The 13,192-nt window shown below is 39.9% G+C and overlaps 1 protein-coding gene across 1 annotated transcript in view; it reads left to right on the top strand.

The window, feature by feature from the left end:
* Window positions 1–6,466: 6,466 nt before the first annotated feature.
* The window catches only part of LOC6651409 (5-hydroxytryptamine receptor 1), a 63,874-nt gene continuing 57,148 nt past the window's right edge, over window positions 6,467–13,192 (top strand). The window contains exon 1 of the mRNA XM_047011239.1: window positions 6,467–6,693. The gene's annotated coding sequence lies outside the window, so the exon portion shown is untranslated. The remainder of the gene's footprint in view (window positions 6,694–13,192) is intronic.

Below are 13,192 nucleotides of genomic sequence, written 5' to 3'. Positions count from 1 at the left end.
ATCGAATGGGACTGCATTTTTGTCTGACCAAAGGTTGGCAATGTTGTTTTGTAATACATATTTCTGATCACTCGCCTGTTCAATGAATTTTTATTTTTAATGAATGAACAACATTTTTCTTCGTTGGTTTACTGTCTGCTTGTTGTTTCACATATGAGTTTTTATTAGTTTCTGTTTGCCAATTGATTGGAAATATTTCTTTTCATGTTTTCCCCCTTTTGCTGTTTTGTTTTTCACTTTGGAAAAATGGAAAAACACAAGAGCAAAGTGCTTTTGAGCGATGGCATATGAGAATTCTCCCACTTGTTGGGTATACATACTTATATGTACATACATTCATAAGTATATACATATATGTAGGGGAGTATAAAACCATATGTATGGATGAATGTATGTATGTATTAGTGGAATATTTGTTTAGATAATAATAACTCTTGCCATTTTATTGGACTTACTTGTAGGGGCGCGTGTATTTATGCATTTAGATATATGTATATGCTCTGGCCCCCTGACAGCTAATGGCTAGCTTATTAAGCCTTAATTTATTTTGTTTGGATTATTTCCGAAGCTATTATTATTAAGTGAAATATGCATGACTTGGTGTTTCTCATCGATTTTCAGGTATGAGGCAGACCGGATGCTGTGAATGGGGAATTTTATTGCAGAAATTGGTTTGACAACATTTCTGTTGGCCACTTTCAGTTGCAGTGTTACGATTTTCTGTTAAGTCTTTCGTTTTGGTAGGCAGGAGGGGGCTTAACGCTAACTCTGCTAAGTCTTAACCGTCGATGCAGATTGTTTCTCTTGGTGTTAACATTTGACTTTTGGCGCCCTTATTCAAATTTTATGCAGACCAATGCTGAATTTGAAAGAGAGAGAGAGAAACAGAGACTTGAATCATCAAATAATGACCCATTATTCAGTTGAATATCAGTTGAGGTCAATATATGAAGTTGACTTTATTTTTATGGACTAATTTGAAAAACAAGAATAATTATTATTTAAGATATGTGAACTAGGCGACTTCTTCATAGTAATTTAGCCCCTCAATAGATATTTCTGTGAAAATGTATATTATTGCGATCTTGTAATGTCAAATGGCAGAAGAGAAAGGTTACCGATTTCTACAAGCTCATTTTTCATGACTTTTTATCATCTCAGTCTTTTGTAAGCACGATAAATTGAATAAATTGCCCGTTTTAGATACAAGATATGTGGCTATTCATTAAATAATTCAGTTGGATATAAATCAAATTTCATCTGGTAATCTGTTTTGAGTCTCTGCTGTTAGTCATTTTAGTTCGCTTGCCCAAGTTCCATTTGCCAATTGGTTCCTACTATAGGGCGACTCGCATGCGAGAAATATTGTAAGTATATTCAGGTCCCAGTGGGTGGATGGGTGGTGTACAGTAACATTGCTCTCCAATGTTGCTGAATAGAATTACTTTGCTCTCTCTCTCTGTTTTGTTTGCAGACTGTCTCTTGCCTGTTAACAGCTGCTGTTCTTCAAGAGACCCACTGACACAGTGATAGTAGGAATTCTGCTGATAACAGCATGTCATTGTGTGGGTGTGTGTGTGTCCGTGTGGGGGAGTATGCGAGAGAAAGAGTAGCCGAACTGCTCGCTCTCCATTCGGCGGCATCCACTGTTAATGCTTATGTTAACAGCAACAGCATTGGACAGGTACGAGGTACGAATGTGGCGCCTCGTTTGGCTCTGCTTGCCTGCTGTTGGCTACTTGACTGCTGCTTGGGCATCGTCATCGTCGTCATTGTCGGGGCGGTCGCGGTCGGACCGAGTTTCCAGTTAAACTTTTACCGTGCACGCATCAGGCAGCGCCAAGCGAATTAGACGGATGTACGGGACGCAGCAGATGCTCGACAATTCTCTCTGCGTGCGTGTGCGTGTGTGTTTTTGCGAGTGTGTGAGTGCCCGTCGTGTGTGTATGTCATGCATGTAGCAATCTCAATTGGCATCGTGCATCCGTAGTATTCATCGCACAAACAAATCTTTTGATGTTTGAAATTCGAAAAAAAAATCGAACTGCTCCATTATATGCAACGGTCAACATTTAGTGCGTGAGAATTTTCCCCTCACAATGCAGAATGAGATAAATTGAATTAACAAAAAAGAAAACATCTAATGGAAAGAAATATATTGTTGCTTGTGTGCAAAAAAAGAAAAAATGAAATAATATTCAATTGTTGTTGATGTGCGCAAAATAAATACAAAAAAAATACATATATCCACATATATTTGTTTTCGAAAATATCTATTTTAAAATTAAATGAATATGTTCAATGCGAAAAGTGCTTGAAATCGGAAACTAAATAGGCCAAGCGTTGAAAACTATTGAGCAAAAGAAACAAATTGTGAGCAAACCATTTTAATTGAGAAAAATATGGAATATTTTAAATGCTTTTGCCCTCGCTTTCCGCACCATGGATACATGCCAATGTAGACAGTTGTCATCGGAGGTGAACACACACATTTGAATTAGTTTCGCTGGATTACAGACAGACACAAGAAAAATTCACTTTTCTCTGGCCTTAGATGCACCAACGCGACATTTGCCACCTGTTTGGCAAGTTTTTTTAAACTTTTTTTTTTTGATTTTTATTTTTATAAGCTAAGTTGTTGGCTGCTGTTGGAAAACGTTTTAACAAAGTCAGTGGAAATAATAATTTACATACAAACAGCATAGATACAGATTAACATCAAATAGTCTTTGACCTAGTACGACTAAGTAAGTTTTTCTTAAATATTTGTATGGTGATTTTTCTTTCAGCTACTTTAATCATTGTTTAAACATATAGCACCTTAACACCTATTTGTTATGGATCTTAAAATATCTATCTGTCTGTGTTTGTGTGTTTTTGCTTCTGCGTGTGTGTACGTGTGAGTATCTATGAATTTGTTATCATACACTGTGTGTGCGAGTTTGGTCAGAAATTTAAATTTAGATCTTAATGAAAGGCAGTTTAACAATTTGTGTGAATTAGTTGTGATCTAACTAGTTGATGATTGACCTAGTCTAATAAGAAATTAACGAATGACATGAAGACTTAACAATCTTCCTTTAGATTTCAGTTTAAAATCTTGAATTTCTAGCCTATTATCTTCAGTTTACTCTTTAAAATTTGCACTTGAATTAAAATTACAACTTGATGCAACAATAACCATAAATTGTTGGTGTATCAAAGTGCTTATAAAAGTTTCAAAACACTTCCAAGTTGATAAAGTGGCCACTTTTTGTTTAACAGGCTACACGTCTAATGCAATATTACAAACTCATATTTCGCCCGATTTGCTACGCTACATCGCCTCACATATGAAATGATGAGAAGTGTTTTATCTTTAAAGTTTATTGTTAGAAATTATCCAAATATACAAACAACAGTGGGTATACCTTATGCATTACTAAGGAAGAGGGTGCGATTACGGGTGACGGTAAGGGTAAGGCTAGGAGCGGTGCTCTGCTGTGCGGTTTGTGTATATTAATTTCCACATTAACTGCAAAACAACAAGCTTTAATTGCCCAAAACCATATAAAAGCCAGCATGGCATCTGTTCTTATTGTCAGTAGATGAGGCCTTGCCAGCTTTTCTTTTAGCTCATCTCTCGCTCTCTCTCTCTCTGGGTTTCCTCCTTTGTTTTGGTTGTCGTTGTTAAAATCATTTCGCAGCAAACTTTGCGCATCCTTGAACATGAAAAGTGACAAAAAGAATGTTTGCCAAAAAGATGTTAAACAATTTATATGGGCACTTACACTAATTACGAAGAATGCTCATATTGTCGCCTGTGTTCTTCTTGTGGTTGCTCTCATCTTTTGGCAATTATAAACTGGTTGATCCTGCACTATACCAAAGTTAAATTATATGGAGTTTATGTGTGCCAAGTTCGTCCCATTTTGTCTTAAGAAAGTAGCAAGATAAGTGAACTCCTTAAAGTCAGTTCCCCATTCTTCGCAGTGGACCTAAAAATTATATTTTACAAAAACATTTCTTTCGATTTTTCAATGTCACAAAAATTGACTTTGCTTAATAGTTCTTAATAATTTTTGAGCATTTAAAATGTTTTTTGGTTTTATATTATCAGTAAAAGCAAACAATAAAGTTTTTGACTTAGTATTCATTGAATATTTTCGAATTCAGGATATATTTTGATGTAATGCAAAATCTTTCTCATGAATCCTTCTCTATGATTATATACCTATTACCTCTTTATACCTGGAATTTGCTCTGTTTCAAGGGAAACTTAATGGGTGACAAACCCGAAATTCGCAGCTGACAACCAGAAAATGAAAACAATGAATATGAGAAGCCATGACTCATGGCAATAATATGAACTGAAATTGTTTTGTGTTTTTCATTGTTTTCCCAAATTTGAGGCAAAAATGTATGGGCAAATGCTTACGTCTTGCTTTAAGCAATAATAAGCTCATAATTAATTAACAATTAATCACTGGAAAAATATAACAAGAGACAGACACACAAAATAGCATGCACTAGGTGGGAATTTATACATACATATATTTTAACAGGAACATTTACTTTTAGTCTATTAGTCTGGCTCATTAGCTAAGAGGTCAGTTCACTTCAGTTTGCCCTCCTGGATATGTGTGTGTGTGTGTGTGTGTGTGAAAGTGTGTTTGTGCGCTCGTTTTTAGGTGCCTGCTGCCCACGCTTATCATAATGGCCGAAAAGTTCTAATCATGGCAATTAACGTGGCCAAATTTAATTTCCGTCCACGAGACGCTATCAGTCGCGCTATAATGCCAACCCCAAAACTCAATATGAACGCCATAGTCAACGGCAACAGCAACGCCAACGCCAACGCCGACATCGCTGAGGCGTTTGTTATATTTTATTTACAAAATATTATTTCATGCCTGCCATTTGGAAATCCATCATGTAATCCAGGGATTTCTTTCCTTTCATTCATTCGCTCTACATGCATGTGTTTGTTTTAGGTTTCGTTCGTTTGTTTATTCACTCGCAAAAGATAAATGAGCCAAAACTCAAGCCCAAACTCAAGTAACAGTCGAAGACTCACCTTAGTTAAGTACACTCCAAACGGTAGATGTATTCCTCCTGACTCTCTGAATCTCTATTTTTCTGCCTCTCATATTGTAAAATATGTGCGTCTTGGGCGTGATTTTGAAGTCGGTATTAGGCATTAAGTAAATTACTTATGTTAATTAACTAGTTGGTCGGGGTCGCTCTATAATGAGAAATTGTTGAAAATCTAAAGAGAACGAAGGAAGGAGAATGGAAAGGCAACAAACCAAAAAGTGAATTGAAACTCAAAATGATTGCCTCAAGCATTTCCACAAATTTTCCCAGTCAACTTTAAAGACAGCTTCCTTGATTATATACACTTTTCTTTTCATTATTATTTTTTTCTTTTTTTGTATACCCCGAAATTCTTTGTTATTTCTTGTCTCATCTCCTTGCTTGTTGATTTATGAATTTTATTCTACTTCAGTCAATTTGGCTTGCTGAATGCCAGCAGCATCCTTTCAATTCTTGTTATTTTTGTATAACTACAATGGGAATACAATTTCATTGCTATTGCTGCTCCGACCGGTGGATATTATTAGACTGGCAATTGAGATTGCATTTATTTGTCAGTTGAATGAGCAACTACAATGTCGGATGCAACAGATTTCTTGCTGGAAACTCATCATAAATAAATCATAGCTCACAAAAAAGAAAAAAAAACGTTGTAATTGAAAAGCAGAGCTTATTTAAGAAGACAACAAATGTTGGTTTGCTATGACTTCTTCTAGAATTTCACAAAACGAAAAGTGCATAGGTCAAATTAACTCAGAGAACACAAAGATATAATCAAATACATATTTGTACATATTTTTTATTTTTGCCAATCATAAATTTGTATAGACACTGGCATTAATAAATTGTGCAAATGATTCACAACTATGCAATCATTTAGTGAGAAATATGAATAAAGGCAAATCAATTTTGACAATAAATTTGTTCAACATTTAATGAATTACTTTTGAAAATGCATATTTAATGAGCCATTCAATTTATGAATTTATTTAGTTTTTCCGCGGTAAGAATGTTTAGGTGAGGGCTGGTAATATATTCTTTTTTTTTCTAGAGATTTGGTTATACGAAAATAATATATATAGAGTATTCAATTAATTGAATAGTGTCTATATTTGTATTGATATATCAAATTGTAGTTCTATGTAGTTATTGAGGAAGTCTAATTAGTATATCAGTTAGTAATTTTCAGTTTAATTGCAATTTTATTTTCATTTTTGTAAACTGATTAACTGAAACTCATTATACTTGTTTATGCCCAACCGGGCAACACAAGGGTTAAAGGAGGCGGAAGCTTTCACCTCGCGCCGCTCTCCCGATGGTGCCCATCGCTCTCCCCACGAAAGAACTCCCCACACTTCGCTCCAAGCGGGGCTTGGTGCCCTGCTCTTAATTAAGCTAGTTTTAGTGTCAAACTTACAAGTGAATAAAAAAGAACATTGAAGTGAGATTGCTGCAGTGCCCAATTTCTTGAAGGAAGACATTTTAAGGAAAAAATTCATTTAGCTGCCTACTTAGGAAATTCAACCCCCCTACGAATACATTTGGTCCTTCGAGCCGGATACTAAGATCCTCTCGAACCACTAGCATCGGTGGAATTTCATCCATATTTCAAGCTAAGTAATTTTTTTGCAAATTATAGGTATATGAGTACATGTACATGCCTCCAGCATCCGTACCCATACTCACATACATATAATTGTTGCCATTGATTCTCCTAATCCAAGTAAAAATTACTTTCGCGCAAATTTTTCCTCCTCAAAGGAGAGAAAATTTTGGTCCCCAAATTTTCATACATATATATGTGTCCAGTACATAAGGCGCCATATTGGTTCGCCCACTTCAAGTTTTTTCCTCGCACTTTGGCATATATAGGCCAAGTATATAAGGCGCCATATTTTATTTGCCTATTTCCAATATATATTTTTTCGCAATTTCAAAAAAATATTAACACATATGTATGTATGCAGTGAATCAAACCTACGAAAAAAGTGATCTCCTACATATAAGATATATATGTATATGCAAGCAGAGTGTGTGAATGTGACAAAAATTACAAACATATCCAGTGCTACATTAAATCCAAAAATAAAGGTTTTGTGCAAATACAGTCCACTCCTGGGAAAAGTGTGCGCGCAGTGAAAGGTGGTTTTCAACGAAGAGAAGAAAATTTTCAATACAAATAATAAAGATTTTTAAAAAAAAAAAAACGAAAGTGAACCACCCTCTCACATATAAAAGCCACACTTAGACATTTCTGGTGACCAGACACCCTATAAAGTTGGGGGCATATCGGTTAGACACAGCAAAAGAAATCATATTAAAAAAAAAAAAAAAAAAAACATTAATTTATATAAAGAAATCCGATCCATTCACACCTCTGCATATCGCCATTCCATATTTTCATATTTAAAAAAAAAAAAGAAAAAAGAGAAAAAGAAATTTTTAAATACATATATATATACTCCAACATTTTACATATCCATACACATACATACATATACATATTTTTCCATACATAAAATTTTACATATATATATACATATCCATACACATACATATATATACATATTTTTCCATACATAAAATTTTACATATATATATTCATATCCATATACATATACATATTTTTTCCATACATAAAATTTTACATATTGATTCCCATATACATATCCATACATACATACATTCCACAAAATTTCTAATTTTTTCGCACACAAATATATTTTTCCACCACCGCGAACAAATCCCGCTATCCCTTGCAGCCTATATACATACATACATACGAGCATACATAAGTACCGCTTAACTGCAGTATACCAGCACAGCTGCAAGCTCATGTGCCAAAGACCGGCACAAAGCAAACGACCAAAAGTAGCTGTGCTGTATACCCTAGGTTGGCAGGCACTTTGTGGGGTATATAGGTTGAAGGGTCACGTTGAGGAAAAAAATCGAATAATATTTAATTGGTAAAAATTTGTGTTCCGCGTTTTTGTTTATTCTATTCCCACGCGTTCCAAGTCGTATTTTTTGGAGTTATATTTCAATTCCAAAATATTCCCACGTGTTCCAAGTCGTATTTTTGGAGTTCTATTTCAATTCCAAAGTATTCCCACGTATTCCAAGTCGTATTTTTGGAGTTACATTTCAAGTCCAAAATATTCCCACGTGTTCCAAGTCGTATTTTTTGGAGTTATATTTCAATTCCAAAGTATTCCCACGTGTTCCAAGTCGTATCTTTGGAGTTAGATTCCAATTCCAAAGTGTTTCCAAGCGTTTCAAGTCGTATCTTTGGTTCTATTGCAATTCCAAAGTATTCCCACACGTTCCAAGTCGCATCTTTGGAGTTATATTGCAATTCCAAAGTATTCCCACACGTTCCAAGTCGTATCTTTGGAGTTAGATTCCAATTACAAAGTGTTTCCAAGCGTTTCAAGTCTTATCTTTGGTTCGATTTCAATTCCAAAGTGTTTCCACCCGCTCCAAGTCGCATCTTTGTAGTTATATTTGAATTCCAAGGTGTTCCAAGCCGTTCCTAGGGTTTTTTGGCAGTGTTCCAAGTCATTCCAAACGTACCAGCTCGTTTTCTGGTTTTTTTTTTTTCAATCTATTTCAAGGCGTTTCAAAGCCGTTCTTCAAGTGGTTTGGTAGTGTTCCAGTTTTTCCCAAACGTTCCAGTTCGTCTTTTTGGCTAATTTTCAAGCCGTGCCAAGCCAGCTCACCACTTTATAACCGCCACTCTCTGGGGTTATGAGCACGAGCCCGTCAAAAGACGAGAAAGCAGCTGAGAACACTGCAGCCCCGAGCAAATCCTCAATTGCTGCTCCAGGTCAGCGCCAGAGGAGTACCAGCCCTACTACTCCTCCTTCCCGAGCATTTCAGACCCTCTCTAGTCCACTAACTCTCAAGTCCGCACCATCGAGCACGACCTTTCAGCAAGCCACGTCAGAGCCACGACGAGCAAGCCAAAAAGAGGTCAAATCATTGGTACCACTTCCACAGATTTTGGTAACCGCCCCAAGAGTCACTCGGTCCGAGACCAAAAGGGTTTTAGCTGCTTCCACCATGGGTTTGAAGAAGTTTGGTTCCATTTGCGATAAACTAAGTCAGTTTGAAGTCGACAACCACGTCACGTCACTGTCCGAGGTCAGCGTATTTACGCTCCAAGTCCGTCGTGATCGAGTTCAAGCGTTGTGGGAGAAGGTCGAGCAGGAATATGAGAAATGCGAGGCACTCATAGATGGTAAAGACGATAACTCTGAAGATTTAGCCATCCAAGCTAAATATGACAAATGCTATCAAGTTTACGAGCGATGCACGGCTCGATTAAACGAGCTTATCCATGAAAGGTCTGCTCCGACTCCTCCGAACCGTCATGCGCCTACCTCTGCACCAGCAGAACGAGGCTGTCGATTGCCACCCATTGACACAGAAGTCTTTACGGGAGATTATTTAAAATGGCCCACGTTCCGTGACTTGTTTACAGCCATCTACATAAGCGATTCGCGAATTTCCCCTGTTGAAAAGCTGTACCATCTCCTAGCGAAAACGAGGGGTGAAGCCAACCTCATTGTAGCAAAATTCCCGCTTACAAATGATGGTTTTGAAACGGCATGGAATGCACTTAAACAGCGTTTCGAAAATAAGCGACTTATCGTGAACAGCCAATTCCGAGCACTTCTTGACCTGCCTCAAATTTCCCATGAGTCCGGAAAAGCATTACAGGATCATCAGAATGCTCTGCAGGCATCCATTCGCGCTTTTGAGCACTGTGGCCTGCCAGTAACCACTTGGGGAGGCATGTTCGTATTTTTCTGTTCCATCAAATTGCCAAAGAATACCCTTTCATTATGGGAGCAATCTCTGGGAGACAAGACTGCCATTCCAGAGTGGCAAATGATGGACGATTTCCTCACTGAGCGGTTCCGTACGCTCGAAGCGGTGGAAAATACAACTGCAATGGCTATTTCGGTTCCCACATCGAAACCTCCACGAAATCCGATTCCAGCCACCCGAAAGGCTAATACATTTGAAGCCAAGGTGACCACCAAACCAAAATCCTGTGATCTCTGTATGAAGGAGAATCACCCGGTGCGTCGATGTCCCCGCTTCCTTCAGATGACGGTGCCAGAGAGGGTGGCATACATAAAGAAAAAGTCCCTTTGTCTGAACTGTTTCGCAAGAGGACATCAAGTAAAAGATTGTCCGAGTCAGCACAATTGCTTCACGTGCAAGGGGCGTCACAATACGCTCTTGCACAAGGACGCCCGACCGGAGAATAATCCAACGTCGGTCCCAGCTCAGCCCAGTTCGCACAATATTGTCCGGACTTACTTTACCTCTGAGGCAAGGTCCTCACGAGATAAGTTGCTAGGTACAGCGATCGTGGACCTTTGGCACAAGGGCACTACTTATGCTTCACGGGCGCTATTAGACCCGGCTTCTGAAGCCAATTTCATATCCGAAAGAATGTTCCGACTCATGAAGTTACCATTCCAAACTGTCAGGGCCGAAGTGACAGGCATTAACGGAAAGGTCAATAGAACCTTGAAGGTCTGTCACATAAGCATTCGGTCATCGCATGGACCTCCAGTCCAGATCGAGATAGAAGCGTTTGTCTTGTCCCAAGTTGCTGATGATTTGCCGTCATGTACGATAGCCCAAGCCACACTGGAAGGAATGCCCAATATTCCTCTAGCCGACCCCTCCTTCAGATTAAAGGCAAAGATCGATCTACTCCTTGGCATTGATGTAATACCAGCGGTGACTCTTTCCGGCATCCAGACCGAAGTGTGCGGATCTTTAATGGCTCAAGAGACGAGATTCGGTTGGGTCATTTCAGGCCCGTTGCAAGGGGTCCCCGTCAGTTCATGTGCCGCGTTCACCACGAGGGTCGCAGTTAGCAGAGAGGAGGGACTTGAAACTCTTCTCACAAGGTTTTGGGAGGTGGAGGATCTACCGGGCAAACCGGTAGAAGATTCTGACTCTGTTTGCGAGGTCAATTTCCAGAAGACCACAAGAAGAGATGTTGCGGGGAGATATACGGTCTCACTTCCGTTTCGAGATCCAACCAACATCAACCTTGGTCATTCCAGACCAGGGGCATTGGCTCAGTTCCTAAAAAACGAAAGCCGACTCCTTAAAAATATTCCGGCAAAAACTGAGTATGACGCCGTCATCCAAGAATATTTGGACTTGGGCCACATGCGTCAGGTTCCATTTGACGGCACTAATAACAATTTTTATTTGCCACACCATGCGGTTTTCAAGCCCGACAGCACCACAACAAAGGTACGGGTAGTTTTTAACGCCTCTAGCAAGTCCACCAACGGAGTAAGTCTCAACGACATACTTTACCCTGGTCCGGTACTTCAGTCCGATCTCACTACTCAGATTCTCAAGTGGCGTTTTTTCCGAGTAGTTTTCAATGCCGACATCACAAAAATGTACCGCCAAATTATGGTCGATCCAATCCACACGCCATTTCAGAGGATCCTGTTCCGAAATAAAGAGGGGCAACTTGGTGATTACGAGCTGAATACCGTCACGTTTGGCATTAACTGTGCTCCGTTCTTAGCCATCCGAGTACTTCAGCAACTCGCAAGTGATGTACAATCCAAATTTCCTTTGGCTAGCGATATTATCAAGTCCTATATGTATGTCGATGATGTCCTGGCAGGGGCTCATAATGAAACAACGGCAATCGCAATGGTCAATGAACTTCAAGACGCTCTTGGTTCAGCTGGCTTTCCCTTGCGCAAGTGGACATCGAATGTGAAGAGCGTGCTCAGTTGTATTCCAAAGAGTCATTTACTGAATGCTGATTTCCTCGACATCGAAGAGGCCAGCACAGCGAAAACACTGGGAATCCGATGGAAAGCGACTACGGATGAGTTTTATTTTGTCATCTCACCCCAAGATGTCAAGTCAGCTTATACTAAGCGAGAAGTCCTCGGGCAGATCGCCAAGCTATTCGATCCCGCTGGCTGGCTGGCTCCCTTTGTGATTCAAGCCAAGGTGTTTATGCAAGAGCTCTGGTTACAAGAGCTAGGGTGGGATGATCAATTGCCCAGTGAACTCCATCACAGGTGGCAGGATTTTACAAAGAGCTACTCCTTCCTTGACCAGATCCGAATTCCACGATGGGTTCTTCATGACCCAAATTCCGACATCCAATTCCATTGTTTTTGCGATGCGTCACAGCGGGCTTATGGTGCCGCAATTTACGTGCGCGTTAGCAATGACCAAGGCATATCATGCTGCCTTCTTGCAGCGAAATCTAGAGTCGCCCCGGTTAAAACGGTTTCATTGCCCCGCCTTGAATTATGCGGAGCTACACTTTTAGCGGAACTGGCAGCTGCAGTTCTTCCGCAACTTCCAGTTGATAATGCGGAGGCTTTTTATTGGTCAGATTCCACCGTCGTACTGTCGTGGTTAAATAAGCCACCCTGCACATGGACAACGTTTGTCGCAAATCGGGTAGCAAAGATTGTGACGGCAACAAATGACGCCCCATGGAATCACGTTCGTTCAGAGGACAACCCAGCAGATCTCCCTAGCCGCGGCCTGAGTGCGCAGGAATTGGTACACAAGGATTTGTGGTGGCACGGCCCACCATGGCTACGGGAACCACAAGAGTCCTGGCAGCGAGCGACACCACTCCCACTAGACACTGCCTTGGAGAAGCGGGTAGTGAAGGTCCACGTCGCGATCGCTAAGCCAGCCAACGAGATATTATCTCGTTTTTCCAATCTGGCACGTGCCTTACGAGTGATAGCATATGTGATCCGTTTCGGCAGAAGGTGTCGTAAACTGCCAAACGATTACTCCGGGGAGGTGACCTCTAGCGAGATCCATCAAGTACTCCAGGCGTTGATCCGAGTCACTCAGCGTGATTACTTTCCGACGGAACATCGGTGTCTACAGCAGAAGAAATCTCTGCCCACGTCTAGCACCATTCTCAATTTGAATCCTTTCATTGACGCATCAGGTGTGATCCGAGCATGTGGGCGCGTGCAACAAGCAGCGGCCCTTAGTTACGATGAGCGTAACCCCATTCTGTTGCCAGTAGTAAGTCCGTTGTCCCGGCTGTTGGTGCTTTTCACGCATCAGATCTCTC

The sequence above is a fragment of the Drosophila willistoni genome, chromosome 3R, assembly GCF_018902025.1.
Source record: "Drosophila willistoni isolate 14030-0811.24 chromosome 3R, UCI_dwil_1.1, whole genome shotgun sequence".
NCBI classification, from domain to species: Eukaryota; Metazoa; Arthropoda; class Insecta; order Diptera; family Drosophilidae; genus Drosophila; species Drosophila willistoni.
The sequence above is the reverse complement of the archived record's forward strand: the minus strand, read 5'-3'. Positions and strand labels throughout refer to the sequence as shown.